At 33.2% G+C, this 16,178-nt stretch overlaps 1 long non-coding RNA gene across 1 annotated transcript; it reads right to left on the bottom strand.

Moving 5' to 3' along the window:
• Window positions 1-8,880: 8,880 nt before the first annotated feature.
• Window positions 8,881-15,524, bottom strand: LOC128554058 (uncharacterized). Its single transcript, XR_008369509.1, has 4 exons — window positions 15,146-15,524; window positions 12,639-12,776; window positions 11,874-12,041; window positions 8,881-11,352 (listed from the first exon to the last, which is right to left on the bottom strand). It is a non-coding gene; the product is annotated as an uncharacterized LOC128554058 (long non-coding RNA).
• Between the last annotated feature and the right edge of the window lie 654 nt (window positions 15,525-16,178).

Here is a 16,178-nt window from a genome sequence, read left to right as displayed (position 1 = left end):
GTTCATCCATCCATTTGAATTTGTGCAGAGCATATCTCAAAACGAATTTGACCCAGAGTCTTCAGACCTCCAGACTGGTCATTTAGCGTGTGAAAATGTGCACTTGGTATTTAAATTGGGATTTTCCACAACAAGACCAGAGTTTTGGCTCTTTGTTTTGTCAAATAAATAGATACTTGCATAGAACGGGCCTAAAAGTTTATGTCGTGTAAAAAATATTGGGCAATTTATATATTTCACATCGGTAATTGATTTTTATAAGTAAATGTAAAAAAAGACACGCTTTTGGATTTGTAAAGCCGTTCTATGGATAATCATTTTTGCTAATAAATGTTCTCTTTGTACATAATATATAAAACGTAAAGGGGAAGTAAAACAGTTGTAGTTGTTACAGTTGTTACTTCTAATAACACATAAACGTCATGTAAATTATAATAATGGAGAGCTATTAAAGCAGTTATTTTAAAACGTACATTTTTTATGCAAAAAGATTGGATGTAATTCTGTTAAATATACATTTCGTCTACAATTTTGAGCAAAATCCGATATAAAAGTAACACATTTTTGCAATAGTCAAGTAAACATAATAAATGTAACAAATACAGATCATCATTCACTTCACGATTAATTGCTATAAACAAGTCTTTCGATAACGATGTTTGCCTATAAATGTTGATTTTGAATCTTTAAATGAAAGTCTTATTGCTTATTAATAAGATTAACGTGAAGCACATTTTCTATAAAAATATTGACTATAATACGATGTTTATTATGATATGTTTTAGTATACAAATCATAAAACGACTTGGAGGTAATATAAAATCACCACCGTTACTGTTGCGAAGAAAAATTATTAAAATGAATATACAGTCAAACTTGTGTTTAAGACAACCTATGAACAGAGACCACCTGGCTCTAAAGACCAAATGTTTTGTTTCCCATTTTAACAGACAGACAGACAGACAGACATACATGTGAATATATATCATCTCCCAAAAAAGACCAGTTTTTGGCTCTCTTAAGGGTAGTCTTTATAGACAGGTTTGACTGTAAACAATATGTTTATTTCTGTAATAACTGTCATGTTAGTTATATCAATAAAAAGGTTATAAGTATTTTTATACTAATGCAACTTTATAGTGGATAGTGAATTCCAACAAAATAAACAGTATAAGTACAGCTAAAATAAAATCATTGCTTTGAACATATAATTCAAAAGCGATTACCGTTCTAAAAACAAACGTTATGTGTATTAGTCGCGTTAAGTACAAAATGTGTGACATTTTGGCTCAACTTGACATTCTTCTTCATAAGAACTGTTTGCACCCAAGGAAGTAATATGTGACACTATGATAATACATATTGGCTTTTAACCTCTTTTTAAATGTATGGCTATATATGTTAGATATGCAGCACCAAATCTCATAGCCAGAACCAAATTGTAACGACATTCAGCCATTTGTCCTTTGATTTTTGATATGTTCTTTATTGAGCTTTTTAATTCCGCGACCAAGTTTTAGAACAACAGTTCACTGTTATAAAGTTTTAAAGAAACTCCTATCTAGATGGGATTACTATTTATGTCGCTATGATGTGTTTTGGTATAATACACGCGATATACTCAACAACCATGTTGCCCCAGAAGATTGATCAAAATTTAGGAAAATCGGTAAAACAGTCTGGAGAAAAAGTTTCGTTAATAGACATCTTGGAATAAATTTTATACAACAATGATATTGTTAATTCTTGTCAGCATATAGATATTAGACCTTGGAATATGTCAAGCAAGGTTCAAATTGCTTGCATTTATTATAATGCATAATTCTTATACCTGAACATTACAATTTAGAATTCAACCATGTTTTTTGGGTTTAATAACCATATAATACTTGCTGAATTTATCACAATGTGTATATGATCCTGACATACACTACTTTTTTCCCAATAAACAGTATGATAAAAGAAGCGTCGATATAAGAATATTAAATTATAACAGAAATTGGTTTTTTTGTCATAATGTGTTAATATTATAGTACTTCAAGTACCTTTGTTATATATATTAGGCATAATGGTTTCTCAGATCTGAACATAATAGACAAGAAAAAACTACAAAGGCATATAATAGACTACGAAGGCATATTTGACTATTCATCTGTCCTGAAAAACACAAATGTCATTTCCTTATGCCATGCATTTTTTTAAAATGAGAAGTTTAGATTGAAAGTCAACAATGATCGTTTTCATTCGATACGGTAAAATGTTTTAAATCAATTGTACTATCGTGTCTGTGGCATTTTCATCCATGCATTGTTATTTAAATAATTATGAAATTAACTTATCAATATTCAACATATCAGGCTTAAGTGACATACGTACCCAATTAAGATATGTGTGTACCTTCATTTTAATGTGATGATGTAATTTTATATTTTGTATTTTATCTTTTTTTTTCTCATATTTTCTCAACAGTTTGAAAATGAAATGTTATTGAAATACCTATATTAATATACATTTCGTGGAATGCATCTATATTTATATATGTTACAAGCAATCAACATTTGTAGACTTTAATATATGATAATTTCAATCCACACATTTTGTGTCAGCATCCATTCCTAAACCACCATGTCAGTTTTAATGAACAATTACAGGGATGTTTCTTGGATTATCTTCTTCAAATATATTAGATTACTAAATTCCATAAAGAACTCTGTTTGCAATGGCTAACGAAAGGAAAGAAAATAAAAATCTTCTTGTCTAAAACCATAAATACTAGGTCTTTGATATTCGGTATGTAGCAACATCTAACGGTCCTCTACCAAGATTGTTCAAATTATCCCCTGGGGTCAATTATAGCCACGCAATGTGGTCACATTGTTTTAATTGACTTATATAGAGAAAACTTTGAAAATTTTCTTGTCTAAAATTCACAGGTTCTAGGGCTTTGATATTTGGTAAGTAGCATTATCTAGTAGTCCTCAAGCAAGAATTATCACATAATCCAATAGGGTCAAATATAGCCCTGCCCTGGGGGTCATATGGTAAATAGAGACTTATGTAAGAAAACGTTTGAAAATGGCTTTGATATTTGGTATGTAGCATCATTTAGTTGTCCCCTACCAAGATTATTCAAAATATCCTCCAGGTTTAAATATGGTCTCGCCCTGGGGTCACGTGGTTTATACTGACTTATAAGGGAAATACTTTGAAAACTTTCTTGTCCAAAACCACAGGGCCTATGGCTTTGCCATTTGGTATGTTGCATTATCTAGTGGTCCCCAGTACGATTTTTAAATTATTCCCTCACACGTGTCAAATATGGCCGCACCTTGGGATCACATGGTTTATAATTACTTATATAGGAAAAATCTTCTTGCCCAAAAGCACAGGTCCTAGGACTTTGATATATGGTATGTAGCATCATCTAGAAGTCTTCTACAAAGACTGTTTAAATTATTCACCTACACCTAGAGCCAAAATGGCCCCGCCATTGGGGTCACAGGATTTAGACTTATATAGGGAAAACTTGGAAAATCTTCTTGTCTTAAGCCACAGGGTCTAAAACTTCTATATTTGGTATGTAGAATCATCTAAACATTTAATGATCCTATACCAAGATTGTTCAACTTACTTCCCTAGGGTCAAAAATGGCTCCGCCCTTGGGGTATCTTGATTTATACAGAATTATATAAGAAAATCTTTAAAAGATTTCTTGTTTAAAACCACATGGGTTAGGGCTTTGATATTTGGTCAGTAGCATTGTGTAGTAGTTCTTTACCAACATTTTCCAAATTATCCCCCAGGGTTTAAAACTGGTCCCGCATCTGTGGGGGTGGGTGGTGCAAGGGATAAATAGACTTGTACCTTGATGGAGATGTCCCTCGAGCAACATCATACGGAGTCTATATTTCACAACTCATTCGTTTGGCAAGAGCTTGCTCAAAGATAAATGATTTTAATGACAGAAATCTTCATATCACCAAGAAATTGTTCAGTAGGGTTACCGTTATCATAAGCTACGGAAAGCTTTCAGCACAGTTTACTACAGATGGTCGGAACTGTTAGAAAAATACAATACAACCTAAAAACACTTTTAAAACTTGGACTTACACACCCGGAATATTATGGAGATGTAGTTTATACAATTCTGAAAATTAAATATAAGTCCTTATCTTAATCAAATATTTGTAAAAAGGGTTAAAAGTTGATCAAAAGATGATACGATGCGAAAATCGTAAAGCACAGTGCGTGTTTAGTGATTGACCCCGCTACAGTTAATCGCTACGCTTTCCTATTTGATAGTGCGATGACTAATAAAGTGTAAGACTCCATGATGCTTTTCTCCTAAATCCTACAAACAATGGACGGAGGGAGTTGATTTTTGGCCTGCAGTTTTCTTAGTCGCGCCCTTAAAAGTTAGGCTTTTGGTGCTCTGACTTCAGACAAGTTGTTGAGTACATTGGTGTAATTATACCTTAAATTTACCTTAATTTTATGTTTTACTTTATTAATATGTTATTTTGCGGTAATGTTAGAGCCTTTCTCAGCGGGGATTTGTTACATTGTGTTGTCTAACTTGTTGAAAATAGGGTAAGTGCGAGGTTGGCATGCCCTAAACGCGTTTAAACCCCCAGTTTCCTTTCTACAGGTTACTGACCGTTCCAAGGCGGTGCCCCTATTTTAAACTGTCTTGTATTGTCTGTTGCGTATGTTTTCTTGTTTGTTGTATGCGTATTTTTCTTCTCCTTACTAACCCTATTGACCCCTCCTTTCCTATTGCAATTGTGCGACTTTTTGTATCCCTACCCCTTTACTTTGTGTTAGATTTCGTGGCTCCCCTTTATTCAGGCTGACGGAATCCTAAGGCGGTACAAAATTGTTTTTTTCCTGCTTATATAGGTGAGATTGTGTGTCTCAGACGGTGCCTTAATGTTTTCTATGCTATTTAGTTGTGTGTGGTTGTGTGTTTGATTTTGGTACATGAGTGTCTGCGCTTTTGTAGTTTACGTTGTAGTATGACTGTTATTAAGGAACGTAGCATTCCCTTTGTATATTCATCCTTGTTCATCTTTTCCCCTTTTTCCCCACCCCCACCCCCACCATTTTACCTCTTTCTGCCCCACTATCTATATTTCACATAAATTAATATGTACTTGTTAGATGTTGATGCAACCCGTCTGTAATATTTTTCCATTAAAGCTTCTTTTTGTTGTGGGCTACTTTGCAAATGTGTGGCTCTGAGGCTGTGTTTTAGGTACTCTGTGCTTCCGAGAAATCTACCCTTACATATTATCTTTTATGTAAAGAAAACCTTTAAAGTATTCTAGTCTTATACCACAAGGCCCAGAGCTTAGATATTTAGTATGATGAATGCTCTAGTGGTTCTCTAATAGGAATTTTCAAATCATGACCCTGGAGCAACATTTTCCATGCCCATAGCGTCCCTTGATTTACATTGACTTATATATCTTTTACAAATCATCTTATCCAGAACCATAAGGCCCAGATCTTAGATATTTAGTATTGTCTAGTGGTAAACTATCAGTTTTGTTGAAATCTTGACCATGGGGACGATATAGGCCAAGCCCGGGTTGTCCCTTGTTTTGCATAGACTTATTTGTCTCTGAAACAGTGGCAAAGAAGTACAGACCGCAAGTATAATGTTTGATATAGATTACAATACTTATCTTGAATGGTCTTGTTTTTGTCATGCTGACCTACTTTTTTCTTTTCGAAGTTACATCATAGAAGTTAGGACCATATGTTTAATTCTATTCAGATTTCAATACTCATCTTGACTAATCTTGATCATAACCTTCTGACCTACTTTCTTGTTGTTGAAGTTACAGCAATGAGATTTAGACCACCAGTATATTTTTATACAGATTTCATTACTCATCTTGAATACTCTTTATATGCCTTACTGACCTACTTTTTTGTTTTGGAGTTACAGCAAAGAAATTTGGACCACTTGCATAATGTTGATACAGATGGCCCTACTCGTCTCAAATAGTCTTAAGCGTGACCTACCTTCTTGTTTTTGAAGTTAAAGCAGAGAACGTTTGGCCAAATGTATAATTTTTGATACAGATTTCAATAATCATCTTGAATATTCTTAATCTTGACCTACTGACCTGCTTTCGTTTTTGAAGACACAGCATGGAAATTTGGGCCACATGTATAACGTTTGACACAGATGTCAAGACTTATCTTTATTATATTCTTAACCTGACCTTCTGACCTACTTCCTTTTTTCGAAGTTACTGCAAAGAGATTTGGATCACCTATATATTTTTAAAACAAATTTTCGTAAGTATCTTGAATAATCTTTACCATGACCTACTCGCCTAGGTTCTTTTTTGTTTTTCAGTTGAGCGATATAGAGCCAACATGGCCCTTTGTTTTTATTGGAGCATTTGAACGTTGGATGTAAAACCCTTTAAACAATATCATACATTTTACCCATAGTAATTAAACTGAACAAAAAAAAAAAAAAATAAAAATAAAATGGCTAGATGAATTGACTTTGACTGTTTTGTTTCTTGTCCGTTGATATTGACCGGGCAGTCATGAATGTATCCGTGAATTTATTTTTGGTACACAACGATATAACTAATATACATTTCTTTTTTAATATCATCATGTCGCATAGCAGATAAGGCTGAGCGGACAAAGCGCTTAACGATAAATCTGGATTGTAGAGTTCTGTCAGAATAATTAGTATGTTTGATATATTGATAACGTAACACATTAAGCAAAAACAGTGCTTGACTCCCTTTACATTATTGTTGAATCGTTGGTAATAATAGGATTTGGGTCATTTGTGGCTGATTTGGGTTCATTATGTTGATACATGTAGCTGGATCCCAACATCACACATTATGTCATATACAATAGTTAAAGGGAACCAGATAATTGATAGAGCAAGTACTCGTAATAAAATACTATATATAAATTTGGACCAATCAGAAACAAGTTCTATAAATAGCACGTCTGCTAAGGTAAAAATAGGTAGATGGATGACAGAGAGATTCATTCTGTATCGAAGCAGACACATCGAGGATTCAACTAATAATTTATCCCAGTACCTTGGAGAGGAAGTTATTGCAACTACACTGTCAAGGCGGATAAATTATTAAAAACAAAAAGTTTGAAGTTCGTAGACTAGTTGAGTTGTAGAATTTCAAGGTTTCGAGCTATAGGGCCAGCACATAGGAGTTTTACCTGAAGGGTAGTTGAATGCTATAGACGGTAGCAAATATGTGCTTAGCATCGGGAAACTGAGGCAGAGACATATGTTTTGGTGATCTACTGAGACAGTAGGAGAGTTCCACCTTATAGACAAAGTTCAGCGTTATTGGCGAAATACAGCCAAGGCATCAGGGTTATTGATCGCGGCCGGGGAGGCCGCGATCATATTGAATAGGTAAAGTACATGCGCGCTGGGGAAAATATTTCATGATGGACCTGTGAATTCTTTACTTATGGGTGAAACAGGTCTCATAAGCGTAAATACGACTAGCTTCTACTGATTATAAAACATACCGTACGATTTGTTGTGAATTAACTGTTGTTGTACTTTTAGTAGTTCAACCGCCACCCTTGTTTAAGAGCAACATTTAAAAACACGTTTTTTTTCATCCTCAAGTAATAAGTAAGTAGACTCGCCCAGTTTAATCAATAACCCACAATTGACCGACCCCTCTGGTACAATATCTAGACGCATAATCTAACTCTATACATAGAGCGCCTACTTCACCCGATTTACACTCGGAACATTTTCACGCGTTTCGGGCTTTATCGTATATTTAACATGGGATTTTTGAACCGTCCAAAGATGTTGGAAATGTTTGTCTCATTGTTTATTTTTTTAATAAAAATGTTACTGCTTTCATTGTCTACCACTTTTTTTCCACCCTTGCCTGAAAAAACAGTAATGAGTTTGTACACTGTTCAGACAATTGTGCTCTGTTGAAATTTAACCAAACACAAGTTTACCTGCATAAACAGAAAGCATGATAATTATGTCACCATGCGCGGATCCAGGGGGGGGGGGGGGACCGGGGGTCCGGACCCCCTCTGGAAAATCTTTAAAAAAAGGAAAGAAGACAAGAAGGAAAGAAAATGTTTTTCGAAAAAGGCAACATTAGGACTGCATGTAAAGTATATGCGGCTGCTGCTACATACGACCCCGACATAATTCATCTTATTTATCTAAAAGAAACTAAGTACTGGACATTATGGTAAACACTTCTTTCCTGCACAAATGACAATTTCGCAACTTCTGTCCGGTTTGTACAAATTTCTGGCCGCGATAAACCATTTGACTTGTATCTATATGGTAGTTGAATGCTATAATTGATAGCATATAGGCGCTAAGCATCCAGGTGTCAGGGCAATCTTAGTGAGTTGCAACTTTAATTAAGAGAACATAGGCTGACCATTTGCGCGATGGGATTCGTACGTTGTCTTTCAAAGACATTGTCTGAAGGGAACTTCGACACAAAGACCAGTTAAGTTTAGTATATCCAGCCTATAGGCGTTTAAGCTGCTAATTTTGAGTTGAGAATTGATAGTTGAAACATTGAATGAATTTTGCCTGATCCCTGAAACTTTATAGATCATAATTGAAATCATTTTCGAATCATTGGTACACGAATCATTTAGTCAAGGTAGCCAGAGGAAAATTATATATATGTGACCATGACTGAGAAAATGGGTCCAGATGAGGAATTTTGACAATTTCAGGTTTTTGCGTATTTAGAAAGTATATTCATTCAGAAATAAATCCTGAAAATTTCAGATGAAAATCTTCAAAATTGTCAATTTTATGACAGATTTTGTAACACAGATATTAAAAATAAAAACAGTACATCTCAGTTATCCTTTCTTTCTAGTTTATTTCTCACATACTGGTAATGGTTAACAATTCTGAAATAAATTTATCTTTTGTTACAATTGCATGATATAAGTAAGATCCCATTCTTAATACACAAAATGATAATCAATTAAAATCTACAACAATTTCTATAAAAATATTTCTAAAATTGTGTTACCATGGCAACAAATATATTAAAATCCCTTTTCTATGATAAAACTTAAAAAAAAAAACATGTTAGCTTGAAATAAGGATTTTAAAAAGTAAAATATTTTAAGGCATATGTATTTACAAAAATAAACTGAAAATTTCCCATGAAAATATTAAGAATGTTTGGTTTTATGACAGTTTTTGTAACATGGGTAATAACCATAAGAATAAGACAGATTTGTCATTGTTTCTTCATAACTTGTCTTTTACATGCTGATAATAAATGACTACTTTGGAAAAAAAGAACCTTCTATTACTATGAGATTTTATTTTTGTGATGCTTACTTAAAACAGAAAAATACAGCTAATTTAAATCTTTCATATTTTCTATGAAAGCATTATTCAAATTGCGTTACCATGGCAACATATGCAATAAATTGCTTTTTCTACAATAGTACTTAAAAATAAAAGCTTAATTTAAAATAATGTTTCTTGTAAGTTGAATATAATGAAGTATATGTATTTGAAAGTAAAATTTGAAAATAATATGTGAAAAGATATAAAATGTTTGGTTTTATGACAGATTTCGTAACACGGGTAATAACCACAAGAATAAACTATTTCAGTTGTTGTTTCTTCAGTTTGTGTTTTCACTTATTGGTAATCACTGGCTGTTTTTAAATAAATGAATTTTCTTTTACAAAGAATATTTAGATAATCACTTAAAGTGCAAAGATCTAGCTGGCTAAAGTCCTTCACATTTTCTATAAAAACATTATTACATTATGTTACCATGGCAACATATGCATTTGATTCTGTTTTCTACAATAGTACTTTAAAACAGAGCTAAATTTGGGAAAGTGTTTCAGATAACTTGAATATTATAAAGTGGTATGTATTCAAAAATATTATCTCAAGATTTCATGTTAAAAAGTTAAAATGTTTTGTTTTATGACAGTGTTTGTAACATGAGTAATAACTATAAGAATAAGACATTTCTGTCATTGTTTCTTCATAACTTGCCTTTTACCTGCTGGTAATAAATAACTATTTTGAAGTAAATGAAACATATATTACTATTGATTTTTTTATTGTTTATGCTTATTTTAAAGTAGAATACTAGAAAGTACAGCTAATTAAAATTTTTCCATATTTTCTAGGAAAATTGTGTTACCATGGCGCCATATGTTTTAAATTTCCTTTTCCTACAATAATACTTAACAGCAAGAGCTTATTTTAAAAAAGTATTTCTAATAAGTTAAATATTTGAAAGTATAAGTATTCAGGAAAGAAATCTTAAAATTTCACATAAAAACTTAAAACAGCCATGTTCTGTAACAATAGTAGTTATGTAAAAATAAACATTTCAGTCAACTCTTTCCTCATTATCTGTTTTTTCACTGGCTAGTTATAACTGACAATACAAAAAAGTGAACATTCTTTTACCATTACATTATATACTGTAGATCCCTTATTGAAATACAAATCCATAATTTCAATGAAATATAATTTGAATTATGTTACCATGGCAACATACATACTAAATTCCTTTTTCTAAAAATACTTTAATAATTAACACAACAGGTTAACTTTTGATGAAGGTTACACTGCTACAAACTCTGATGAAAAGTAGATATTTATTTCCAATTCATTAATGTTGGTAACTGTACAACCTTTACTTGATGTTTAACCTTAACAGCTAAACACATCTATATGAACAGCAAAACAGGCTAAAGTGTTGTGTATTAAAACGTTTGAATTCAACAACAATTTCTATCTTTTACATTCACTTCCTTTTTTCAGTTGTCAGAAAAATCCTCGCCAATCACAATTTCAGTTTTCAGTTGAAGTGGTTTGGGACAAACAGAATCCTTTGACTTTTCAGACAAATACTATTCTCTTACGAGTCCATACAGGTACCATTATCAGGCTTGTGTCATTCCATGTCAATAATATTCGTTTGGCAAGGGGGAGTAGATTTAAGTAAGTTAACTGGACTGTCACTTTTAACACTAACAATCCAGGTGTTTCTGCAGACATGATAAAGTGGTAATACTGGGTTATCTTCTTCAAAAGTTTAAAATATTGTGATAAGATATTTCTTCACTGGTAGAATGTGACAGGATTTAAATCATTCTTGACCAACTGTGCAGTGTTATGGCCTTTCTTTCATGACTGACACACTGTGTCAGCAATATCATGCATTATTAAATGTCTCAGCATTCAACCTCCTCCACAGATTCTTCTAAATTCAAAGTGCAAGTCAAATTCAAACTTTGCATGGTCTGTGATCATTGTTGAATATTCAATCGATCTGTGATATCCTGTAACAAATAAGTAAAACAAATTAAATGTATTTTAAATAATTAACCATATTATTTTAAATAATTAACCTAGGAGTCTCTTTATTTAATAAAAGCAGAGTTATCACTATTTGATAATAGATGGTTCTTTAATTTCTTACAACCAATACTCTAAAATATTGACAAACAGACTGGCAACAGCGTGCTGTCAGTATATAAAATGTACTTTGTTTGTAGATTTTGATTACTGCAAATAGGATGTTCTAAAAAACATTTTTTGCATTTATTGGGTTAACCCTTAACCTGCTAAATTTGTAAAATTGACTACTCCATCTTTAAATAGAGACAGTACCATTTATAGCTTATATGGGGTTCTCATAGAAAATTTGCAAAGTATCAAACACTGCAGATCATGATCAGACTGCACAGATGTGCAGGTTGATCTTGATCTGCACTGGTTGCAAAGACAGACATAGCTGCCACATGCAGCCTAAGGGTTAAAAGTATACACTGTTTTAACAGCTATCAAAAATGGTTGTTACCTAGTAAAAGTCTCCACAGACTGTACCACAGCAAGATGTTATTTCTATTCTAGCTAGTAACATTGTCAAAATGGAATACCAATACAGGTAGTGATGTACCATGCTCACAAGTTGTCTGCCCCTTAACCAACTGAGTTGCTTCATAAACAAGAGGAAACACTTGCATTCCTGAAAAAAAATTTAAAGTCTTTGGTAAAAGTATCTGTTATCTTCATGTATCTCAGGAACCTTTACAGTCTTCATTCTAATCTATATTCTTGGTGCAATAAAACTGGTAAAAAAATTCAATCACATCACGAATGGGTTAATTAAATTTGAAAATAATCACATTACAATTAAACTAAATTACAATTAATTGATTTACTTTGAATACTTAATTAAAATTCCTATTATTTAGAACTATATTCTACAAGTTAATGAGATATCAACTTATACACATGTATGTACATGTTGTGTTCAGCATTCAAATCATCCATGTACTTATTGAGTGCCACAGACTTTTCTCAGGCTAATAGCCAATGTAATGAAGACTTTACACCAACTGATCCTCATCAAAACCAGACTGTTGAAATTAAATTTCAATAATGCCAGTTTTGTCAGTTTAAGCCATTTAATAGTCATAGTATATGTACATACATTGTAAAAATCATTAGTGTAGAAGTAGACTTATTTTAAATTGACTCCAACAAAACCTAGACAGAGGTATAAATAAACAATATATTGCATTAAAATTTTAATAAGAGCCATTAGCTGCATGTTACTTACCTGATTCCTCAAAGCACATCCAAAATATGTTACTTTTTCTTGGGATCTTAAAGTAAACAGGCCAATTTCCTGGCTGTTGTATGGTATATGAACTAGCTGTATAGTGGAATAAACCATCAAAGGAACAAGGAATATCATCTGAAAGAAGATACATTACATGTACTGTAAACATCACTAAAATCAAAAACTTCATGAATACTAAATTAATAATGTGATTGTGAAAGGTTTCATTAACTTACCACAAAATACTATAAAAGGTATTATACTATGAAACTATTTTTTACGGGATCATAAATTGTTTTACACACAGCAAGGCTCAACAATTTCAAAATTAAAAAGATTTTCATTATACATGTTATATGGCATAAATTCCCACTATCCAAAAAAAAATCATCCTGTTACAAAACATTCTGAATGAACTATAATAGATCAACAATAATAGAAAAAGAGAGGAGTAGTCACCAGACAGAATTAACATGACTTATGAGACCCACAGCAAAAACAGTTACCATTTTATAAATGGAAGTGTCTAGACATCCGGTAACCAGAAACCTAGCCGGTGTTCTAGCCAACCGGTAACAGGACGCCTAGCCTATCCAAATTTCTATCCTATAGGGGTTTTCTAGGTGTCAAGTAATCAATTTTCAAATATTGTATATGCCTTGCAGGTGAATATTCAAACCTATGCCAAAAAATGATACAATAAATTTATTTCTTTACAGTATTCATATATAAAAAGATCGCCGAACAGCTAGAAAAACATTCGCGGAGAGGCTAGTCGTATTGTTGCCGGACAGCTAGAATGCAGGGTAGGCGTCCGGTTACCGGACATCTGCATATTTCCTTTTAAAATACCTTGGCTACTACGTGAGAGGGGACTTTTCGAGAAATGATGTGACACAGGCAGGCATCTATAAGTCTGCATTAGATTTATTAATTATCATTGCTACATCATGTACATGATTATTGTATTTTCCCATAATAATGCTTACTACGGACAATGAACTAATTTGATGAATCCTGGTCACCTCGAGTAAGAAGCTGCCTGCCTTCAATAATCTTTGTGATAACCCAACTGGCCATTTTATATTGGCAGTGGCTACGATTACGGTACCGTAATCCTAGCCTCCGATTCTAGGATTACGGAAGTTCCGTATTCCTAGACACACCTATGAGGACAGGCTAGGATTACGGAAGTACTTAAGAGGCATCAAATGTATGTTATGTTAGGGGGTTTTATGCCTGCCCTATTATTTCGTGCTATCGATCAGTTATTTCGAGTTAGTATAATCTTAAAGAAACAGGCGAAATCAACACCCGTATACATACGTTTTTCTTTCCAAAAACACACAATTTTTTTTTTTTTGAAAATTGGCAGACAAACGAAGAATTATATATATTTTTAATAATAGCTCAAAATATTTTTAAAGATATTCATTACTTAAAATTTTTATGATTTGATTTTGCCTGTCACTTTAGATTTCCGCGCATATAGAATCGGGCGAAATCAACACCCGTATACGTTTTTGTGTTTCGTTTTCGCTATTTTAAGTGAAAAAAAAGCTAAGTTCACAACATCATTTATGCATTCTTAACATATATTTGATGCCTCTTAAATACTTCCGTAATCCTAGCCTATCCTCATAGGTCTGTCTAGGAATACGGAACTTCCGTAATCCTAGAATCGGAGCCACTGTCTTTTATATTAAATACACAGGCATAGTGGAATCATCTGTGTTTACTGGTCGGGGGCCACCAACCGGACACTTTTAGAGGTTTTTTCGCCATTTTCTCTTTCATTTCCTTCATTACAACTGTGAAATTTCACATGAACATAGTTAAGTGCACCCTCAAGAAGCAGACTTAATTTGTTTACCCCTAACGAATGATTAATGCCCTTTCCAGGGCCGAATGTAGGGTCAACTAAACTACTTACTTTCACTGCTTGGCAGTACCATATATCTGGACAGTTTTTTTTTTTACAACTTATGGGAACCTCTGTACTGATGACATTTTGCTATGTAATGTAAAAACGAGTCAAAGTATTCATTATTGGCCTGAAAGATATAAATTTTATTCAGATTTTTTTGTTTGGAAAACTGCTATATGATAGTAAGAAATGCAGTGCGGATTTCCAAATCCCCCATAATAGTTTCATGCTTCAGTATGAATGACGAAATCAAAAAATGAAATTTCCTCCTCCATAAGTTATTTTTGTCAGATATAATTCCACATCATTGTTAAAAAGTCAAATGTGTGTTTGACTTATAAAAGATTGCTAAAAATTCAGCAAACTTTAGCAGCTACGAAACTGTTCGGTTTGGTGGTCGTCCGGATTTGGTGGTCCTCAACCAGTAGTGGCCACAAGATAAATTTCATAAATTTCCCTCGGTATGTTTTGGATTCACTTCCGGGTAAAAAAAAAACGACTTATTTCACAGTGTTTCAGTGAAAGTTTCAAATATATTAGAGAACTTCATTAACAGCTGTTTATAAACGGTACTTACCAAATCAGTAAACGGTATTACAAGTCTCAGATCCCTTCATCGTTGAACAAAAGGTAGTTAAACAAAAGTAAACATCACATGCTTCCCTGTTTTACTGTTAAAATCCGAAACCGGAAACATAGCGAAGGGGAAACAACTGATTTTCAACGGATTATTTTGCCTCAGGCGTAATACCACTATTTTTTTACAGGTCTGATGTCTAAATATTCTTTCTGTAGTAGGCTGTCATCAATCATGTAACAAGCAGTCGTACTTAAACGGTCAAACTTTTGCTAATTAAAACATGTGTAAGAAAGCTGCGCGCGTAAACTTGGCGCAACTTTAAACGTCGTTTCTCGATATTACGTCATGCCGCATCTGGACCGGTTTTCAAAGACGACGTCACATATGAGATATTTGGTCTCACCAGCCTTACGTTTTAACAAAGGACATTCTATATCTTTTGTCAGCTAGTCAAAGACATAGTCACCTTAGCGATTGGACCCAATTCATTGTTCAAGATACTAAAGGCGTAGGCTAAACCCTGGGTCATATAACTCTTATCCTGACAAGAACGGATTCTACCTATGTGTGACCATATCTTTTATTTAAAATTTAACAGTCAGGAAAATAATTATACTTATCTGATCACACTTATCATTACCTTTATGGTGGTTCATTTATTGAAAGAGATACACTTGTATTTAACTTAGTCGTTGCAGGAAATGTCGAAAATCACTTGCCACCAGCGTTTCAAGAAAAAATATAGTACAAGTGAAAACAATTAAAATTCGTGAAATATGATACATAAAATAGTATTAGATTAGAAGTTATATCGACAAATGACAAAGAATTTACAAAATGGTCATTGAGTATGCGTGTAAGTCTGGCTCCTTACAACTATGCCACCATGTGATCGATTGACTATACAGGGTATCTTAGGTTATATATAGAAAAGCTCGGAAATATTATCGTCGAAAATCAATACTTACGGACAATACTCGATTTTGTTACTGGCGAATGACCTGTTTGTTTCTGTACGTATCAAGTTTTA

Source organism: Mercenaria mercenaria, unplaced genomic scaffold (genome assembly GCF_021730395.1).
Source record: "Mercenaria mercenaria strain notata unplaced genomic scaffold, MADL_Memer_1 contig_4678, whole genome shotgun sequence".
NCBI lineage: Eukaryota > Metazoa > Mollusca > Bivalvia > Venerida > Veneridae > Mercenaria > Mercenaria mercenaria.
The sequence above is the reverse complement of the archived record's forward strand: the minus strand, read 5'-3'. Positions and strand labels throughout refer to the sequence as shown.